Source organism: Protobothrops mucrosquamatus, unplaced genomic scaffold (genome assembly GCF_001527695.2).
Source record: "Protobothrops mucrosquamatus isolate PMUCROS unplaced genomic scaffold, P.Mucros_1.0 scaffold_280, whole genome shotgun sequence".
Classification (NCBI taxonomy): Eukaryota; Metazoa; Chordata; class Lepidosauria; order Squamata; family Viperidae; genus Protobothrops; species Protobothrops mucrosquamatus.
This window is the reverse complement of record NW_015386356.1, coordinates 642,102-664,164: the sequence shown is the minus strand read 5'-3', so window position 1 is coordinate 664,164 and position 22,063 is coordinate 642,102.

Here is a 22,063-nt window from a genome sequence, read left to right as displayed (position 1 = left end):
CAGGCACACTGGCAACTGCTCATTAAAATGAGCCAACACCGCATTGGATGTAAGCAAGGCTTTGACCTCATTGAAACTGGCCTCATGGACCTTGGTCCAGCACCAACACACATTCTTGTCAAGAAGTCTGTGCAATGGTTCAGCAATAGCAGCTTTGTGAGGTAGAAAAGCATGATAGAAATTCAATAAACCCAAAAAGGCTTGCAACTCGCCCCTAGACTTGGGGCTTGGAGCCTTCTGAATAGCTTTGAGCTTAGCATCAGACGGGTGAATACCCTGCGCATCTATCTTGAAACCTAAGAACTCAGTGGATTGTACACCAATTTTACATTTGTCCTGTTTTAGTTTAAGACCTGCTTTCCGGAAACGAAGCAAAACGGCCTTTAAACGCTCAGCCAGCACTTGTGGAGAGTCACCTGCGACGAGAACATCATCAAAGTAAGGACATACACCAGGAATACCCCTCAGGGTGTTTTCCATTACACTCTGAAAAATGCCAGGAGCGACATTCACCCAAAACTGTACCCTCTTCACCCTGAAAGCTCCGCGATGGGTGACAATAGTTTGGGCCTCAGCTGCAGCATCATCAACAGGCAGCTGTTGATATGCCTGAGCCAGATCAAGCTTAGCAAAAATTTTTCCTTCCTTAAGGGAAGCCAGAATGTGGCTCACTACAGGCACAGGATAAGCATGTTGCTGTAGGCCTTGTTTAGAGTGCATTTGTAGTCAGCACAAATCCGGATGTCCCCGTTTGCCTTTAAAGGCGTTACAATGGGGGTTTCCCATGGGCTGGAATCTACAGGCTCTAGAATGCCTTGCTGGAGCAATTTGTCCAGTTCAGCGTCAATCTTGCTCTTAAGAGCAAATGGTACCCTCCTAGGCTTAACCCTGATGGGCTGTATCGTTGGATCCAACTTAAGTGAAACAGGAGGTCCTGTGTAGGACCCAAGTTCAGAACTGAACACATCTGCAAACTCCTTGCTTACGTCTGCATGGGTCTGTGTTTGCAATTTATTTAGCCCTGTTACCTGAATTCCCAAGGCCTCAAACCAATCGAGTCCAATGAGACTCGTTCGCTCACCCCCCACAACCAACACGTCTNAAGTGTTAGCTTCTTTTTAAGGGGTTTGTGTGTGCCTATTCTTAAAATGTTCCGGCGTGTTGCACAGAACCCCACCCTGTTTTGGCTGGGCACCCTGGTACCTTTCAGATTCAATTCTTCCTTCGGTTGTACCTTCTGTCGACCCAGGCAGACCGCAGCGATGTGGCCCTTCTTTCCGCACGCTCGGCAAATGGTGGAATGGAACCGACATTCTGCTCACTTGTGGCGTCCACCACATCCAAGGCAACGAAGCTCAGCTGGGCCCTTGTCCTGACGATCCTTGGACCTTCTCCCAGCTGCTTGGTAAAGCTTATTCACCTCTTCTTCAGGATCTTCTTCCGAATCCTCGCGCACGTCTTCCTTGTGAATAGTGGCGGTCTCTGGAACGTTTCGCTTAGGCCGCATGTTCTTGACTGCCCCGCCGGCAGCTTCTTCAGCCGAAACCTCTCGCAAAGCATCTTGGAAGGAAACATCTTCCCTGGCGAACAATCTCTGCTGCAATTCTGTGTTTCTCAGTCCGCACACAAAACGATCGCGCAGTCTTTCTTCTAAGTCCTTGAAGTCGCACGGTTTAGCTGCTCTTCTCAAGGCCGCAACGTAGTCTTTTGCTGATTCTCCAACTCGCTGATCTCTCTGTTGAAATGTGTGCCTCCAAGCCATGACAGATTGCTTGGGCTGGAAGTGTTCCTTTAAAGTTTTCTTGAGGTCAGAGTATGATACCGTTTCCAGCGAGTCTGGGGTGATTAAGCTCTCGGCGATCTCAAAGGCATCTTGCCCACAAACGCACAACAATGTGGCAGCCTTTAAGCCTTCCTCTCGAATCTGGTTTATGCGAAAATACGTCTCGACTCTTGCCACATAAGATTCCCACCTCTCGGGGTGAGAGACGTCAAATTCTGATAAACGCCCAACTTTCGCCATGATCGAGGATCAGGTTTTCTTCTTCAGTCGCACGCACCCTCCAGCGATTTCGTACTGGCAGGATAACGCTGACTTCCACGCCGTTTTCTCTTCCGGACTTCTTTGGGTGAGTCTTCAAGCTTTCCTAGCTGTAGAGACTGGATCCCACCTTCGTCGCCAGTGTTAAGTCCGGAGAATAATGGCGCTTGAGACGAAGCATCTCTAACAAGTCTTTATTGTTTGCTTCCATTCTACGAACAACCAGAGCAGAGGCACGCAGGCCTCTATTTATACCCTCTGATCCCCGGGCAAGTTCAACCAATCATGAGGCGGGCTTTTCCCGCCTTGCGTATGCGCACAAGGCCGGCGCCGCTCAGTCTGGTCCCGGGCAGCTTCTGCAAATGCCCGGGACTCTTGCAACGTCCCAAGCCTGCCTCTTGCAGGCTCAGGACACAACAACACCCATGTGCTAGACTAATTGCTGGCTAATATTCAAGAGAATCACATGATGTTTTACTAATAATAGCAATACCACTTATACTAATGTACTGCTCCATAGTGCTTTACAGCACTCTCTAAGCAGAGCCAGCATATTTACAGAGTCAGCATATTGCTCCCAACAATATGGGTCATCCTTTTATCTATCTCAGAAGGATGGAAGGCTGAGTCAACCTGTATATGTCAGGATCGAATTCCTGGCAGTGGGCAGAATTAGCCAGCAATACTGCATTCTAACCACTGCGCCACCAGGGCTCCTAATAAAACTAATTCAGGCATGGTTTGGTCTCCTAATGGCTGCTTGGAAGCACTTAGAAAAAGATAATTTTTTGGTGACTTTGGATTTTTTAGAATGAAATATGGCTTTGGCGAAAATGACATCTGTTTAGCTAATGAGAAAACTTATTAAAAACTTATAAAATGTTATTAACTATGTCGGGAGTACTAATGTTAGAGCTAAACGTAGTTGGAAATGAGGAATATTGTTACTCAAAGAGCAGCAATCTGTAAAACTAGAATCCTGCAAGATATGGCTTATGCATATACTTGTTTCACTGGACTTTTTGTAATTTGTAAATAAAGCAGATAATATAAAGATTATATAAAGACAAAAATAACATACATTTGGTAGTATTTTCTAAACCGAAAGAAAAACATTCCCTGTCTTTAGAATTTCTTCCACTGAATTGTGGAGGGCCTAACAACATTAAGAAAATTGGAACTAAGTCATTATATGGCATCTTTCCCACTGATACATTCTTTGTGACACAATAGATGTAATTTCATATAAAGGGAAGCTGTAATACTGTTGAACTGTTAACAGGCTAATAGCATTTTTAATGATGATCAGATAATAAGACTCAGTGACATTTTCTCTAAATGTAGCTTCCTGTTGCGGTTTTATGTAAATGATTAGTTATGAATTGAAGTGCTAAATGGCAATAGCCAAGCATTTTGTAAAAGTTAAATGTTAAGTTATTTCCCTCTACTTGTTCCTCATTAATATAGATAAAATGATTTATGAGAGAAAGTAAAAGTGTAACTACAAAGTTATGGTTTTTTTTTTTTTTTTTTTTTTTTTTTTCATAAAAATTTTATTATTTTCAACATAAAAAAGAAAGCAATCACAAGTACATCACAATTAATGAAAACCCCTCCCCACCCCCCACCCGGACTTCCCAAACCAAATCCCAGGATATTATTCATCTAAAAGTAACCTTATATTAATACCCCTAACTCCACAAAGTATAATTCTACATANTAAATACATGGATGAAACACCCGAAAGTTTATTCTGGCTCATTGAATATGCCAAGAATTTAAGGCAGAGAACAAATGCATACTTACTCAGATAAAATTCTATTGAATTTGGTGGGGCTTACTTCTAAGTAAACATATACAGAAATGGGACATGAGCAGTCAGCATAGTCTGAGCTTCCTATTTCAAACTTATATGCTGTCAGAAAGTTGATTTCTCACTAATATCATCATATAGCCTTCATTTATACATACAGTCTAAATGTTTCTATTTGGAAAATTATAACTAAACAAGTTTTTAAATGAATTGACTTTTATTCCCATTTTGGTGGAAAGTACATTAATATAGTGACTGTATTCCTAGGTGAATTGATTTAGGAATGTCTTTAGATTCTTTGTGAATCTAATACTATGTTGTTTTTAGTTTGTCATGTAAACATATTAAGAAGCTATAATCAATACTAGGAAATGAACAGGAGCAGGACAATTATTGATTCTCCTAAATAATATAATCAGATACTATTGACCTTCTAGTTCTACAGAGATGAAGCTATGACACATTATCTTCTAGAAAGTCCAATAGTTTCAAAAAAATTAGTAGGCCTTTGAGATGGTCCAGATATAGCTAAACTATAGTTTTTAGTATCTCTCAAAATTGGCTAAAAGTTACAATAGCATGGTTCACCTCCATTGGTGACACTGTAAAATTGTTCCTGTACTTCCATAACTGCAAATCAGATTTTATTTCTTATTACATTTGTTTGTGTCTGGTGGATATGGTGTTATCAATATGCTCATAAGACACAATATTTTTATCCTTTTTATCAGCTCTATAAAGAAGTCATTTGGGTCCTGGGATTTTGTAATGCATCAATATGACAAATATAGTGAGTTACCATCATACATTTTCTTGGACTGAATTGTTTTTAGCTTTAGATAATTAAAATATGGTTAGGGGGACTTATTCTCACATCTTCCTAACCATGGCATAAACATACTCTACTAACAAGTTTTTATATAATGTTGTCCTATATGATGTTCTGTGGCCTTTCTCTCATCCCCAGCAGATAGCAGTTTAAAGTCATCCGTAGCTGTTTTAGTTTTATAGAAAAGTTTTCCCAGTTTTGATTTTTTTTCTTTTTGCCATGGACTGATGGTGCATCTTCATTGTCAATGTTGCTGTTGAAGTGGTCTGGGGCTGGAAACTGATTACTTCCAAAGAGCATCTTAGAAGCATAACAAAGTTGTTAGGGTTTTATCATTCATTACCATGGAAGGAAGTGAGGTGAATGCCATGATTTAAGTAGCAGCAACAGAAGTAGGATAGGATTTAGCAATGAGACAAGAAAAATTATGCTACTGTAGCCTGAAATTAAGGATGGGTAGATAGATATTTAGTTCAGTAGTAAATTTGAGAGTAAATTTGATGGAGTATAGAAATAGTAAGATTCAATCATTTCTGGGGGGGGCAACTTTATAGAAAGGGCAGATAAGAGCTTACTGGATGAGGGGTGATTTTGCCCTGTTGTTCATAATATTAAACAAACCAGAAACTTTCAAAGGATGACATTCCTACACAGAATCCTATGAATGTCATTATCAAAACTCCAGAGTTACTTAGCACTGGAACATGGAGCATTTCTACACCGCTGATTTATAGCAGCACCAGTCATTGCTGTGATTATACTGTACATCACTAATATAGACAGGCTTTATATTGTCACAAGAATGACTGGATGATGCTATAAATTCCTAGTGTGGACATGCTCATGCTATTGCCCTCCAACCTAAAAGAATGTCCTATTTCAAAAATGTCAACAAGTAGATAAAGATAATCTAGCAGACATTGTTTATCAGAAAGTGTTTTACAAAGTTCTTTACTCCTGAATAAACATAGAACTCATGGGATAGTAAGAGTAGTCTTCTTTGGGATTGGTATCTGATTAAATAACAGAAAACTGAGAATAAGATTAAATTGTCAGTTCTTTATACCTAAATATTAATGGATATGTTTTGTGTCTGATATTTTTAAAAACTTTTTGTTCACATTTGATCTTTATTTAGTGGCACTAAAGGCACTAAAGAGCTAAAGTAAGTTATTTTAGTTCAAATCTAAAATAAAACACATTTGTACAACTAATCAATGTTTACATTATTCTTCCACAAATATTCTACTGATAATTTTGCAGAAGACACATTATGCACAAAAGGATAGCATCCTTATAACTTCTTATAATGCCAGATAAAAAAATTCTGAGTCATGGTCAAAAAAACCTTATAATTTTTCCTAATTAGTATCTAGTCAGAGCTAAATTTCTTTTTACTGAATTAGTAAGTCCTATTAGTTTAGCTAGTTTAAGAAATCAATCTTTTGTAAATGAAGCAAACAAAAATTGTTTTTCTAAATAAAAATTTAAATATATCACAATTTCCCTTTTTATTTTTGCATACAATATGTTAGAGTTGTTCAAAAGAATGGAACTATTTTCAAAGGGCTGCTTTAAAATTATATTTCACTGTCTGTTGAGATGATAGAGAAATGTTAGATTTTGAATTTATTAATAAATAAATAATGAGAAGGGATAAGACATAATAAAGAAAAGAATTGAAAATGTGCAAAGAACTGACTGAGCCCGCACAGTGCTTCAGTAGAAATTGTAATGATCTTTAGTTTCAAACTCTCTAGGAATTTTGATTTATGTATTTGTATTTATGAAATTGGTATTTCATACATTTCTTATAGATGATAAATATTTTTTTCCATGGCTGTACTTTGGAATTCTCTGTATTAAGCAAAGAAATAAAAAATGGAAGGATATGTATCCATACAGTATATATGAATATACACTGACAACTCAACCAGTTCCCTGAATACTGATGGACGACATTATAAATTAATAAATACAATAAAAATGTATAATTTACAGCATCAAGCTCCAAAGCACTAATACGTATTTATTTGATTCACTGCCTAGTCAGATAACCTTCCTTAGATATAATAAGAAAATGATAGACAGGAAAGAAAGCAAGAGATTCCAAATCATGATGCAGTTGTTAGCTATCTCAGAGACAATTATTATTTTGTACTAGTGTTCCATATTGCTGGCAATGCCTTCTAGTTCATTTCCATTCTTTCCTTCACTTGCTTGTAACTGTGTATTTAAAAGAATTGAATTTATGAGTGCTGCCTGAACTGTAGTGTGTCAATAATAGGCTGGAAATAAAGCAGCCAGAGAACATTTTATTGGAACCAGTAAATTCTGTGCCAACTAGTCCTAATTTATCCCTACTGACAACTCTAACATGTTGAAACACTTTTGATAAAATAAAGCACAACAATGCTAAGTTCACTTTTATATGGATTTGAAATGTAGTCTTGTTCATGACATTTAGGAGGAATACTTCTCTTCCAAAAATAATTCCTCCCACCCCACCACATCATCCAGGTATGCCACAGTTGTCTCCTTTGCAAAAGGTAGATGGGCATTCAGCCAAAATGTCAAAAACTAAGTGCAGTTTAAGAGAGGATTTTTCTAGGTTGTTGTAAAGATGTTGGTAATAACAGTAACATATGGAATTTTATTGTTCTCAGTGGAAGTTTCATAGCAGAAGTGAGAATAATAAAATTTAACATGATGTTTTTGATCCCTATTTCTGTTTTTAATGTTTCTTTCTGTAATCCATAAATACTTTTTTTCTCCAATTCTAGGAATGGCCATTACGGTGAAACTTGAAGCACAGTGTCTGATACCTGTTTCTCCATCTCTTTTTCTTAGTCTCACTTATCCTGCAAAGGTAAACTGTTTAGATAACTTTTTACACATTAAATGATTTTTAGAACTAAGAGCCAGGGCTCAGGACCTATTGCAAGTCCAAACCTGTTCTTGAAAACAAATTTAATTTTTAGAAAAAAGTTAATTTGACTCTTAAACATAAAGATGCTATTGGAAATATACAAACCAAGTTCATTAGTCAGCCACATGGATGGAACTCCGTGCTCCTTCAATAATGAGAAGAATTAATCAGGCAATCAACTTTTCGACTGACTTCATACAAAACCTACATGTAAGTAGTTCCAGGGTTAATGTCCAAATGTTTATGTAGATTACCATAATGTTTCCTACAGTGGTCAAGCAGATATCTGTGCTAATCCTATAACTATAATTATGAGTGGACTATAATATTCCCCCCATTCCCTAATAACTATAGAAGAATGGTGCCTATAATCCCAGAAGCAGCATAAAACAATTGATAGATTCTTTTTCCTCCATTACGTTTAAAATAAAATTGGGTATTAATGCCATAGTTTAACTAAGAAAGGACATATTTCTGTTTGCCTGAGCTTATTAAATACTATCATTCAGGCCCAATATTCTCATACTGACAGATATAAAAACATTTGCCTGTTATCAATCTCAATGACAGGCATAATTTCATAACTATATAACTTGCTATAATTTTATTACTTTCCCCATACTAAAGAAATCTCTGTTATTGAATTTGAGACTTCCTAAACATAAAACCACCATTTTAACTTATTTGTATCTCTGGACTGAATTTTAGTTGATGGAAAAAGAAATGTAATTGCTATATTTCTTTTTTGACTAATGCTCAGGATTTAGGAAATGATATATTTATTTTGGGTTTATCTGTAGGCTTATAATATGACTTTACCATAACTGGGAGATTATAACTGAGCCTTATGCCTCTGGCATTTTATTTAACAGCAAGTCATATTCTATCTATTTAGTATGTCATAGTAGAAAATCATTTACTGTGTTTCATTCAATGTAATATAGGCTCCATCATAATCCCTGTAAAAATATTTTATAAACCATGTGCTCATAGTATTGCAAAGTTACATTTAGATGTTCTAGTTTTGAAATAGTTTTTCTACTTCTTCTCCTTATTTTTTTTTTTCCTTGAACACAGTTTGTGATGCTTTAGTGACAATGAGGTTGATGATCACCAAAAGCTAACATCTTGCCAGTTCCTATTGGGCTCTTAAGGCTACCATGATGGGCAACTTTGTGCATTGGGCACTGCCTTCCATGGACATTTTGGTTTGGGTCATAGGGCAAATTGGACATCTGTCTTACAGATATAAATCTACCTTTGTAAAACATCAGTGCAGCATTATGCGGGAAATACACATACACACACGCACACCTATATGTTCAAAAATAGTGGAGAGACAGATTATGACAGGTTTGTGTATATCATTTTTCACACAGACAACTTAAACGTGGGCTAAAATTTCTAATCATTGGCTAAAATTTCTGTTCTTGGCACTCACCTTATTTATCCAAGTCTTCTGCCTACTAGACTGAGCAGATTTAGAGCCCCAATTGACCATAAGTAGCGCTGAGTGATTTCAGTTAATCGTCTCTCTTGTCAACCTAAATCACAGATTGAATTGTTCAAACTAATGTTCAGCTTCAGTTCCCAAAGAGTTTAATGATCATTTATTCCATCAGCACCAATCATTCCATTCCATTTATTCCATCAGTGCCAATGGTAGGCAAAGTGATAGATATAGAACAATTCTTGTAATGGTTACTTTAAAATGGTTTCCAAATGCCTGATGAATTATATTTGCCTAGTATGACTTCTTTATATCCAGAGTAATAGAAGAAATTTGCAGAGTATCCAGAAGAAATTTGCACAAAACCCACAAACAACAGATGAGAGCCACCATGGCTTCCTAGCAATTAGCATTTAGAAACAAGGTGCCACACATGCTTTTTTTTTTCCTCTGGTCCCTATTAAAATTTTGATGTAGTTATTAAATGGCATTATGTAACCAGCACAATTGTATTTAGTCATTTATGAGTTAACCATTATTCTTTAAAACTGAATTGGTAGCTACCATGAGAAATTAGGAGAGAGAGAGAGAGAGAGAGAGAGAGAGAGAGAGAGAGAGAGAGAGAGAGAGAGAGATTTCACAGAAATCAGCCTCCTCTTAAACTTTTTAATATCATCCTTCTTTTTACCTTGGTTTGGTCCATACATATAATTAGATGTTTAAATATTCTTCACTGTCCCAGGAAGCAAGACAGACTATGTTGTAGGAAAGGGAGTGTAGTATGCTTGCTTTGCTTTGATGCTAGTCTATAATCATTTCTACTTGAACACAATCATTTTTAAAAACTGCTCCATTGATGTGAAGACTGCTCTTGCATGCTTGGTGCATATGGATATGTTTTTAAAATACTTCTTTTTATATCCTACAAAAAGAACAAGAACAAAGTGAAAATAACTGAAGTCAAATAAAAATAGAGAACTGATATATGGACAATTATAAATTAATATATATTGACTTAATTAATTTAATTATTGAATATTATTTGCCCCATCATACTATTTTTGCAACTATTAATAATCACTTGTCTGGAAACTTTGCTTTTAATTTTTTTCTCAGAGTTTGGACCACGTTGGATAGCTAATGTACTGAAGATAACTTCTAGTCCAGAAGACCTTTTCTACCATTTCTTCAACCGAAAAATATTGCTTGCTTCTCTTGACATGAACTAGGCCATACAGTAGAGAAAATAGGTAAAGCAAAACCTTGGAAAATTGAATAACAGAGCATAACAGCATAGCAGAGAAATAGATTTGGAAGGGACCTTGGAGGTCTTCTAGTCCAAACCGCTGCTCAAGCAGGAAATCCTATAATATTTTAGATCAATGATTGTCCAATCCCTTCTTAAAAGGATAAGGTTCTGTTAATGCAGCTTTGCAAGAAAGTAGAATTAGCTGTTTCCTGTCAGCTTAAAATAGCTTTCATGAAATGCAGTATTTATTGAAGTAAGACACTTAGACAACAAAACATACTGTTTCATACAAATTGGCTTGAAAAGCCTCTCCATATAAAGCACTCTTAAAAAATGGCCTGCTGGTTTTTTCCAAATGGGTTTTCAGATGGCTACTTCTAGATATTTCCAAAGAATCAGAGGTGGCATTGTGGCAAGATTGGTGGCCACAAGGCTTTTTCTGACCGACCAAGCCTGTCTGGATAAAGAAGAGATTGTGAGATCACCAACTTGTACTCCAGACAGCTCTTTCTCATGAATAAACTTCAGGAAGCAAGGTTCTGCAGTTGGCTGGTAATTGAGTGACTAGGAGTCCAGGGATTCCTGCCAACTTTGTACACCCAACGTTCTGCAAAACCTCATTTTTAAACCACTTTTGGAAATTGCTTTTTAACTACTTCCCAACTACTAAGAACCTTTTGATTGAAAAGTCTGATAACACATACTGGGTCAGTTTACTTTAATCCTTAGCAAAAGAAGTTTTAAACATACGTTTGAGGACATTTTAAAAGCTGGGGGGGGATGTTGAATAAACAGCAAAAGGGTGATTAGAATGTTGATTTTAGAAAGTTGTAACTGGACTAAGGATCCAAATGGATTTGAAATTATAATTTGAAATTGACTATAAGACTTCTTCCAATGGGAAAATAATGTTGTTTGGAATTCTTGAAAGAAAACATGATAGTATAGCAATTTGAACATTGGACACTAGAGGGAACCAGAAGGCACTAAAGATTACAATTAAAGAAGAACAACTAAATTTGGTTTACTAATATAGAATGGAGCAAAATACTTTAACACTGGAGGATAATTTTGAAAAATGGACCCAAAGTTAATTTCAGGAGTGTTTGCCTCTGTAGATAGACTGTATATAAAAGATGTTATGGAAGAAGAACAAGTTTTACTGGACAAGATGAAGACTGAACTGAACATGGATTTAAAAATTACAAGTTGTATGCAACAAAGAAAAGAAAGAAAAGAAAAGAGGAAAGAAAAGAACAATATATCAATGTTCATTAGTTACAATACTATAATTATCGCATTAAATCATTATTCAAGTAAATATATGTTTGTAATATATTTATATAACTATCATTGTTTTTTCACCTTTTTTTAAAAAAAACACTTTCTGTATTTTTTTAATTTTCCCGACAATTTATTTATTTCTATTTTTGTATTTTGTTTTTTGCCTTTTTTGTCATTATCTTAAAAAGCAATAAAATAATAAATAAATAAACTATAAGAATGATATAAAAATGCTGTGTTGTATTTAAAACTAATCAACTGATATCTTCATAATTACAAGGGACACATAAATGGCAAATCAAAAGAGTGGCTTGGATAATTTTCTTATATTCAATATACAAAAGAGACTTGTTAAAATCTTGATTTTGTGAGAAGGTACACAGAAAAATGGAAAGATAACAAGCTCTAGGACATTATTTGATGGAATCAAAGATCAAGATTGCTAAAAGTAAATGGAAAGAATATAAAGTGGGTTTATGTGATGGAATGTGCATTTCAAGAATCAGTGGAGTTATGGCAACACAGAACTTTCCAGAAAAAGGCCTGGATTAAAGATTATACAGTCCTGAGCTCTATGGGGGAGGGGAGAAGAGGTTCAGGATAAGCTCCACCTAGAATCTCCCAGGATATGTCCAATAGTTAAAGATTGTAGCTTAAATTTGGCAAAATTCTGTCCATTGGGTATAAGCAAATAAAGAATTGAACTCAGTTGGATTTTATTGTGTTGTCTCTGGACTTGGACTTGACAACTTATTTTATCAGATAGATAGATAGATAGATAGATAGATAGATAGATAGATAGATAGATAGATAGATAGATAGATAGATAGATAGATAGATAGATAGATAGATAGATAGATAGATAGATAGAGATAGATAGATAGATAGATAGATAGATAGATAGATAGATAGATAGATAGATAGATAGATAGATAGATAGATAGATAGATAGATAGATAGATACAGGGCTTTTTTTGTCATAGAATGCCCAGAACAGAGTTCTGGCACCTTTTTTGGATGGAACCTTGTAGGGTAGGCAAGGAGAGTTGTATCACGTGTGTGAGTTCCGGCACCTTTTTTTTTTTCTTCAAAAAAGCACTGGATAGATAGATAGATAGATAGATAGATAGATAGATAGATAGATAGATAGATAGATAGATAGATAGATAGATTTTTATTACATCTGATAACCCTTAATGGACTTTTTCTGACCAGGATTGAACAGCAAATTTAAAGGACCTGCTTATGGATAAGAGATGAGATATGGGATAAAGGGATCACATATTATATTTTAAGAGAAGGTGATAAGTTAAAATTGTTTATACTTGAAGGTAAAAGTTTCTTTTTTATTTATTTTTCTTTGTTATATTTCTACTTTTTCTTTCTTCCCTTTCTATTTTTCTCATTATATTATTATTTTTTCTTTCTATCTCCAAGACCTAACACTTAGGTATTAAAAAAATGAGGTGGGGGTGGCGGCTATGGAACCAATGCCCCCTTGCAAATACTTTGTGAATAAAAATACTGCAAGTAAACAAATGTGTTTTCAAGTTGTCCTTGAAATGGAGAAATGTTGTTCTAGAATCTGTATATGCAGCATCCGTTTTTTGCATAAAATCCTAATACAGGAAATAAAATGTAGCTGAAGAAAAAGATGTATTTTAAATTTAGTTTACTCTAATTTGAAACTGGATAAAAATGACAATTAGAGAAACTACCACACTTTCTTTTTATTTCCTTCCATTTAAACAAAGTAGAACAACAACAATGACTAAAAACGTTTCAGGCCGAGCTTGACTTCTGATGGCTTCAGGTACATGTCTATCTTGTTTCCTTGGCAGCAATATAAAAGTTATTATCTACTTTTATATACTTTTTCCTAGTGGTGTTCATAACTTAACATTGGGAGTTAAGAGTTATAAATTTGAAATTAGATCTTTTTCATATTCAATAAGAATTTTGTTTAAATGATCATTACTGTATTAGTACATACAGCAGTATTTCCCTAACTTGAAGGTCTTCAATTGCTCTGATCTACAATTTATAGAATCCTAGGTGGCCAACAACTTTGCAAATAATTCAATTTAATTTAATTTTAATATATTTAGTTTTTTATCCTATCTTTCTTAATTGTACAATTACCCCAACATGACAAATATACCTAATACTCCTTTATCCACAACAGCAACAACCTCGTGACATGGATCAATTGAGAGTGACAAATAATAAAAATATAGATTAAAACTGTAACACAACATCAGCATCATAACAGTACCTTCTCAAAACGCACACACAAAATGCTGGACTCATCTTCTATTCTGGCCCAACCCGGAAAAAAACAGATATTAATTGCCTTCTGGAAGGCAAGGAGAGCCCTCTGTATCTCGGGGGGGGGGGAAGGTTATTCTGACTATGTTAATGGATCATAATACATTTCTTAAAAAGTGTTCACTTTCCCTAGGACTGCAAAAATCTTGGCAATCTATAGATGGCAACAAAAATGTAGATCTTTCTGTTTCTGTTTGCTGTCATCTAGTGGCCTTTTCGCTTTCTGAAATCCAGATCTGTAGCTTTAGCTACAAATCCCAACACTTCCCTAAATCAATCCTTCTCTAAAAAAAGTTTGAAGCTGTTTTGCCAAAAGTAAGTATGCTGAGAAAGAACATCACAAACTCACCGTTTTTTCTTTTAGCTAATCCCTTTTCATGAATAAATATGATTCCATCCACCAGTATTCATACTTTTTCGGTAATACCCAAAATGATATTACTAAACTACTGGACATTGTTAACTTCCTTTGAGAACTGAACAAGCATTGGGTACTGAGCATCAGTGATAGATCAAACACCTTATATAGGAGCTATTCTTGACTTTGACTTTTATGTTTACAAAGTATTTGATTTTTCACACAATTCAAGAGATCGCTTGCCTTTCTTCCCTACAGAGGGAGCAAAAAATAAAATAAACTCCATGTCAACACTTTTCCTAATTAGTTTCTTCCAAATGCCCAGTTGCCCAGAGAACAATAGGTAAAATACAGCTCTCAAATTATAAAGGAGAATATTTGTAGCTCAGGGTTGAAATGCAAGTCCTTGGTGCTCTCTGAACTTGCTTGCTTTCTTGCAGACATTTCAATACCCAAACTAGGCAACATGATCAGAGCTATCACACTGAGCTCTCAATCTCAGTGTAACTAGGTTTCAATTCCCAATACAAGACATTGGGAAATACTAATCAGGGCTTTTTTTCAGCCGGAACGCGGCGGAACCGCGTTCCGGCACCTTTTTCCGGGCCGGCCGCACCGGAAATAGCCCCTCCCAAATTTTACTTGCATTCCTGTTCTCTAAAGGGGCGGTCCTAGGGTTTGATGAGGGCGTGGCCAGGTTTGAGTTCCGCCACCTTTTCTCCGAGAAAAAAAGCCCTGACTAAGATAAATATAAGTTGAACAATTCTACTTACCTTTGAACTATATTTGTACACTGCCACTGTCAACATTCATCAAGAGAATCCAAATAAAACTCCAGGTTCATTTAGTTTCTGAAAAGTTTACTCTTTATTGAATACACAGCTTGTTTATGTAGAATTAAAACTAACTCTGAGGTTCCAACACCAATTCATAGACTTAAACAATAATTCTCCCATTCAAACCCCCAGCATCTTACGTAATTCATATCATTCCATTATTATGGAAATTGTCTGCCTCAAATCCACACCTGTTCTGGTGACCTTGGCAAGGCTTCAGTCTCTCACTGTCTCCAGCTGAATCAAAGAAGTTTTGTTTCTCCATTTAACCCACTTGAAAGTATCATTCCCCTGGAATTTCCAATTTTCAAATGTTAATCAAAGGCAATCCTGCTTAGGTTTTAAAATAATCTAGTGGGAACTGCCAACTACTGAGGTACCTGAAAGTCAATCTATCCCAAAGATACTTTTTTCATGAGGCAACTGGACTTTCTTGTTTTTTTTTGAAGATGTTTCACTTCTCATCCAAGAAGCTTCTTTATCTCTGACTAGATGGTGGGGAATGGAATGCATAGAAAAATCCCTATGTGATGGTATGTGTAACATAAATGTACACACACACACAATTTAATCCATCATATGTGAAGCTTTCCTTACATAATCCTAGCATTTACTTTTTCTGTTAGTTGAAAAATCAGTCATTGAAAATCTTGTTCCCTAATCTAAGAAACATCTCTGAAATATTTGAACCCAACTGGCTCCTGTTCCTCAAATTTTCCCTACAAATCAAAAATTCTGTGGCTTATGTAGAAATGCTCACAGTGCCCATTCCTGAGTTTAAATCTTTAAATCTTTCTAGATCTCTCTCTCTCTCTCTCTCTCTCTCTCTCTCTCTCTCTCTCTCTCTCTCTGTGTGTGTGTGTGTGTGTGCATGTCCCATTATCCTTTCTTATTAAAATGTATTTTGTGTTGGAATCCATTTGTTCAGCTCAAGTGCAGAGGGATGTTTTGTGGTCGTGACTGAGATAACAAACTAATGCTAAACTATCAGCGATGAGTGATTGAAAATCAGATCATGCTACGATTTCAGGTCAGCCTGCTGTTGCTATAGGAGAGAAAGATAAAGTGTTCCAGTCTGTTTGTTATATTGGAGAATTGCAAAGAACGAATGTACTTTCCTGCTGTCTAAGGTATAAACTGTGTTTCTACTTCCTAATCTAAATGTGACTTTTTCTTCTTAGCTTCCTCTGGGTGGATGCTGGCAGTTGAGTATTTTCTACTGAGACCAGTTCAGATGAATCAAATCTAATCTGATACCATGCAAAACTGAGCAGGCAATTCCTGAAATGATACCAATGTCATGGGAAAGAAGGAAATAAAAGTATGAGAACTTTGAGAGAACATTTTCTTGGACCCTCTCTTAACATGCACTTTTCAGCTTGATAAGAGAAGGTATTGCTTATTCCTATGGCGCTATGGATTTTTATCAAGCTAGCCAAGTTGTAATTGTGTGCTACATTATTTCCAAATAGAATAAGCTGACATTAAATTATAATCACACTGGCTGCCATTTTGGACAGCACTTTGAAAATCTGTCCATTGACAAAATTTCTCTCAGTCACACTGCTTGGAACCTCATATATACTATGAGGGTGCATTACGATATTGGAAAAAAAACAATGCATATGAAGACCAACTCCAGCTAAACACTGGCAGCTGTAGCTTCACATTGTTGTGAACAGATAATAATGATGATGTAATAAACATGTATGCTATCTGGCTCTCAGTAAGTCAGGGCAGCTCACAACAACCAAACAATAAAATCAATAAAACTTACAAAAATAAAGATAAAAAATGGCAAGCATGATGAAATGAGAGGGCTCACTCTTTCTCAGCAAAGGCCTCAGTGAAAATACTCCTGAAAATGAAGCTGGCAGCCATGTGGAAGGATCTTTAATCAGGTAGGAGTAAGACGATCTGTGAGATTGTGGTTTCGAGATATTCTCTTGATATGGTCATACAAATTCATACTAAGGTTCATTATTTCAATCACTTCCAAGTTTTGCAAGCAACTTTATTTAAATGTTCTGCTAACAGATGTTTAGGGATTTGATGTATTCCGGAAGGTCCTGTAGGATTTTCTTGCCATGATCCCTCTTTGACTATGAAGACATTCTAAGTAAGTGAAATGACTATGCTGAAGTATTTTTTCTCTCTTTGCATTGACCATGAAGATCCTTGATATACTCCTGAGCAAAGGCTAATGAAGTAAGCATGATGCAAGTGAAGAAAACTCATGCTAAATTTGATTGAAGATGACTAATAATTTAACATGATTCCTTCTGCTGTAATGACATGGAAGACAGCAAAGACAGCTGGTTGACTTGATCATCAGTTGTTCAACTGACGAAAGTATGAAACCAAATTTAATTGTTCTGGGTTTATTTCCCAAAGGATGATTATGGAATAGTGTGCGCAGGCGCACCCCCTCTCCCCCCCCCACACTATTCATGCCCTAGACAATTAGAGTCACAAATTGTCAGCTCCTTCTAGCATATCAGAATACTACTTCTAACTTTAAGTAGACTCCAAAATACATTTTGTAAAGTAAGAATATGCTGGTTTAGGGCATACCAATAAACTTAAAGAAACCAAGTCATAAAATAAAACACTGGAGTTTCTTGGCAGAAAAGTGATGACATCTCCAAAATCGTCGAACTTGAACATACTTTTATATTAAATGACCAGAAAATCCAAACCAACTGTTTCAAGCTGTGGTTTTATCTACTATTAAAAGCTCTATAATAGCAACTTCCAAAAGCAGCAGGAAACCTAATTATAGCAGACTTTTCACAACAACAGCTTCTATTTGCATGTCCCAAGCCACAGAAGCAGATAATCCACATTGTCCTACAACTTCAGCAAGCTTTTTGCTCTTTATCTGTCTTTCTTGATGATCCCTTTCAAATGCATTGTTAATTCTCTGAGCTTGTCTTCAAGCCTAGAGCAAAACAACACTACAGGAAAAAGGGAAAACCTTTCATTTGTTTATTTATTTTTAGTGCAGTTTGCAAGCAATTAGATGGCAAAAGCAACTGTATTATGATTTTGCACTTTTGCTTGTTATAATATACCCCAAAAGAACATTGCTTTGTCTATGTACAGATTTTATATGCAGCTTCTACAATGGTGGCCACAACATAGAATTTGATTAATATACCTATAATGAGAACAGTTAATCAGTGAACAGGTTACTTGTAGAAATTGTAGATGCTCATCACTGGATAGCCCTGAAATGGTACAGCATCTTGTGCTCAAGCAGGCAATTGGACTAGAAGACCTCCAAGGTCCTGTCCAACCTTATTATTCTATGTTCTATAATATGATTCTATGTAGCTGCCTGAATCAAAGATATCACTATTATTGTTGTATATGGGTTCGATGTTCTTGATTCTGGCTGAACTCAGAGAAAAAAAGCAGAGTAAAACTTACGGGCAGAAGACCATGTCAAAAGTCTAGAATGGTAGACTGGATTATAAAATTCAAAAGGGTTGCAGAAGGTGACAGTGAAGTATAACTTCTGTCTAGCTATCATGAACACAACACTGATGTGTTTTCATAGACATAAAGAAGATATTTTTATCATGTGAATGTATCTCCATGGTACATTACATTGCCACAGCTAAATTTGTAGTTGATTGCATAAATGAACATCTCTTGGAAATCTCCTCTTTAATAAGAGATACACCAATAATGGCAGGGTTCATTTTCATGAATATGCATGAGCAGATTGAAGCAGATTAAATAATAATAAGGGGCTAAACTTTGGTTTAAGAAATTAGATTTCATGGAAATAATTACTAGATAATGCAAATTCAGTTGCAATTCTATGTATGTCCATCTTGGAATAAATGCAATTTTTTCCATGATACGTAAGCAGAAAAATATAGGATTGAACTGTTAAATGTATAGCTAGTTGAGGCAGGCTGGAATTTTCATATCAGAGCGTGCAAAAGTCTAGAACAACAAAAAGACCTTATGTAATTTAAAATAAGCACCAGTAGAAGATTTGTCCTTGACAGGTCAACTGTGTTCTCATTAATTATGTTTTTCAGTTCATCTTTACACAATCTCCAATCATAACATTATTCTGCTTTTTCTGCAGACATTTTATTTTCTCTAGTCATTTTTTCATAGTTATCTTTTTTGCCATTTCAGAATTTTCTTTACTGGGAAATTCTGGGGCCTTCCTACACTAGTTATTCTCTGACTTGTGGGATTTCTTATTCTGTAAATGAAAATCTAGCTGATGGATCAGTATCAGATATATTAAAGTTGTTGAAGCAAACATGGTTAAAACTACAATCCTAGGAATACTTATTTGTATATAGAACTCTTGGAAAATAATGGAGCTAACATGCAAAAGCTTGTATAGAATTACACTTTGAATCTGCAACTGTCATGGCTACATACTGTATCCAGGCTTCATAAGCTGGCAGCCAGATATTAGCATGGGGTTGACAGCCGCAGACTTCAGCCAGACTCTAGATATCTAAACAACCAAATTCTCATACATTAATCTGCTGATATTCCTTCTCTAGTTTTTGTGGGGAGAAAATGAGTAGATGTAAGTGGGAAATAGCAAAACTTAGTGATAAATCTTAGATTAAAGTTTCTAAGGCAACAACCTGTGGTGGGATTCAGCCGGTTCGCACCACTTCAGCACAACTGGTAGCTAATTTTTTTTGCCCAGGCCCAGAATGGACTTCCGGAAGTGGCATCCACACAGAGAACTGGTTGTTCACATATTTGAATCCCACCACTGGCAACAACACAACACAACAATGAAGGATGCCATATTAAAAATCTTGCATAAAATTTAGCTGAATTTGGTAGAAAAAAATAACTATTTGTTGGTACCCAGATCAACTTATTCCTGATCTAAATTGGTGAATTTAGATGGCCCAGTAGATGAATTTGTGGCCAAGTAGATTTTATTGTGGTACTGGATACTGGAAAAGTCTCCTGAAAAATTTTATTTATTTATTTCCTGCCTTTATTATTTTTTTGCAAATAAATCATATCCAACACATTTTCTTCTTCCTCTTTTTCCCCACAACAATAATGCTATGGGGTGGGGTGGTCTGAGAAAGAATGGCTGGCCCAAAATACCATGGACAACCAAAAAAAATAGATTATTGAGGAACCCAGAATTATTATTTGAGGCACAAATGACCAGGTTCAAATTATCCTACTTTGAACACATTATGCAGGGATTCAACTTCTAGAAAAGGGGGTGATGGGCAAGCTAGAAGGAAAGAGAAGAAGATGATCAGAAACAAGGTGGGTGGACCCAGTTGTAATATCCTGTTTGATGACTTAAAAACCAGTTTAGGGATAGATCATCATAAAGAAAATCTATGTGGTTATTATGAATTAAAAATGACTTGATGGCACATAATCAATCAACAAAAAAAAGTTTTGATGAACACATTAAAACTATATAAAGTAAGAAATTATGCGATTTTCCCTCTTTTCTGGTACTGGATATGGTTGATTTTTCCATGATAAATCCACCATTCACTTAAATCTGCTTTTTAAAAGCATACAGATGCAGAATCTAGTAAGGTACATTTCTTTTGTCCTTTGGATGCAGAAGATCCTGCAGAACTAATTTATATTACTATTATTTCCAGATTGTTTTACTGCATTCATTGTGCAACTGTTCTTGAAAATAAATACGGCACAATCCTGCTATACATACACTTTCATACCCTGTGGTTAATATTCTAAGTGCACACATTGACAATATGTTTCCAAGTTCAGTTCAACATGTTGCTGTCCAGGTTGCTATGCCTCTAGAAAGTATCATTTTCCATTGTCCCTTATTCTTTTATCATTTTCAAATGGAGAGTTGCATTTCTAAGCATCTCATAAAAAAAGGTTGTGCTAAGCTTCACAGAGGAGAGTCTAGTTAATGGTAACCTCTGCCCTAGATGAACCATGCATTTGGCATCCATATTTCCACAAAAAAATTATTTGCATTTTTTCAGTTTGACTTTTTTCCCCTAAAACGTGGCTTCCTAGAAAATCTTGGTACCTTAGTTCATCTATGTTGATCTTGGTTGACAAATGCAACCACTTATTGCTTTTGAATTGTTTTTCCATATGTGAATCTAGGGGGTGCAATGGTTAAAAATGCTGAGCTTTTCATCTGGAAAGTCTGATGGGTTTGAAATCTGAGCACTATGCAACATGATGAGTTCCTGTTACTTGCTCCAGTCCTGCCCACTTAGCAGTTCAAAAGCATGCAAATGCGAGCAGATAAATAGGTACCAGTTCAGTGGGAAGCTAACAGTGTCCTGTGCACCTTGGCATATATTCATGATAGCCACATGACCATGGAAATGTCTTTTTTTACAATGCTGGCTCCCTCAGCTAACAAACGGAGATGAGCACCACTCCCTAGAGTTGGACATGACTGGACAGAGCAAATCTTTACCTTTACCATTAGATTTTTTTCGATTTGTTCTAATTTTGGACTCAGATTTTGGCTCTTGAAAGTAGGGAGACAACTTTTGGAGTAGGTGGACAAAAATGCTGAATTGTTTTGTAAAGAAGGGGTACTTCGTATGTTAGCTAGCTGGATGGCCTCTTTTTCTCCTCTTCTCAATACTGCTCATTATTATTACTATTATTTATTTATCCTTTATTGCAGATATAGCTCTTTGTGGCAGCAGAGGATTTTTTAAAAAACCTATTTACCGTATTTATCGGCGTATAACACGCACAGGCGTATAACACGCACCTTCATTTTAAGAGGGAAATTTCAGGAAAAAAACTTAAAGGTGGGGCCGGGCGGCGGAGAGCTTGGCGGCAGCGGCAGCAGGAGGATGGGGAAGGGGCGTGGCTGCCCGGGCCAAGGTGGTGCCGGGTGGCGAAGGGCCGCGGCTGCCCGGGCCGAGATGGGGCCGGGCGGCGGAGAGCTTGGCGGTGGCGGCAGCGG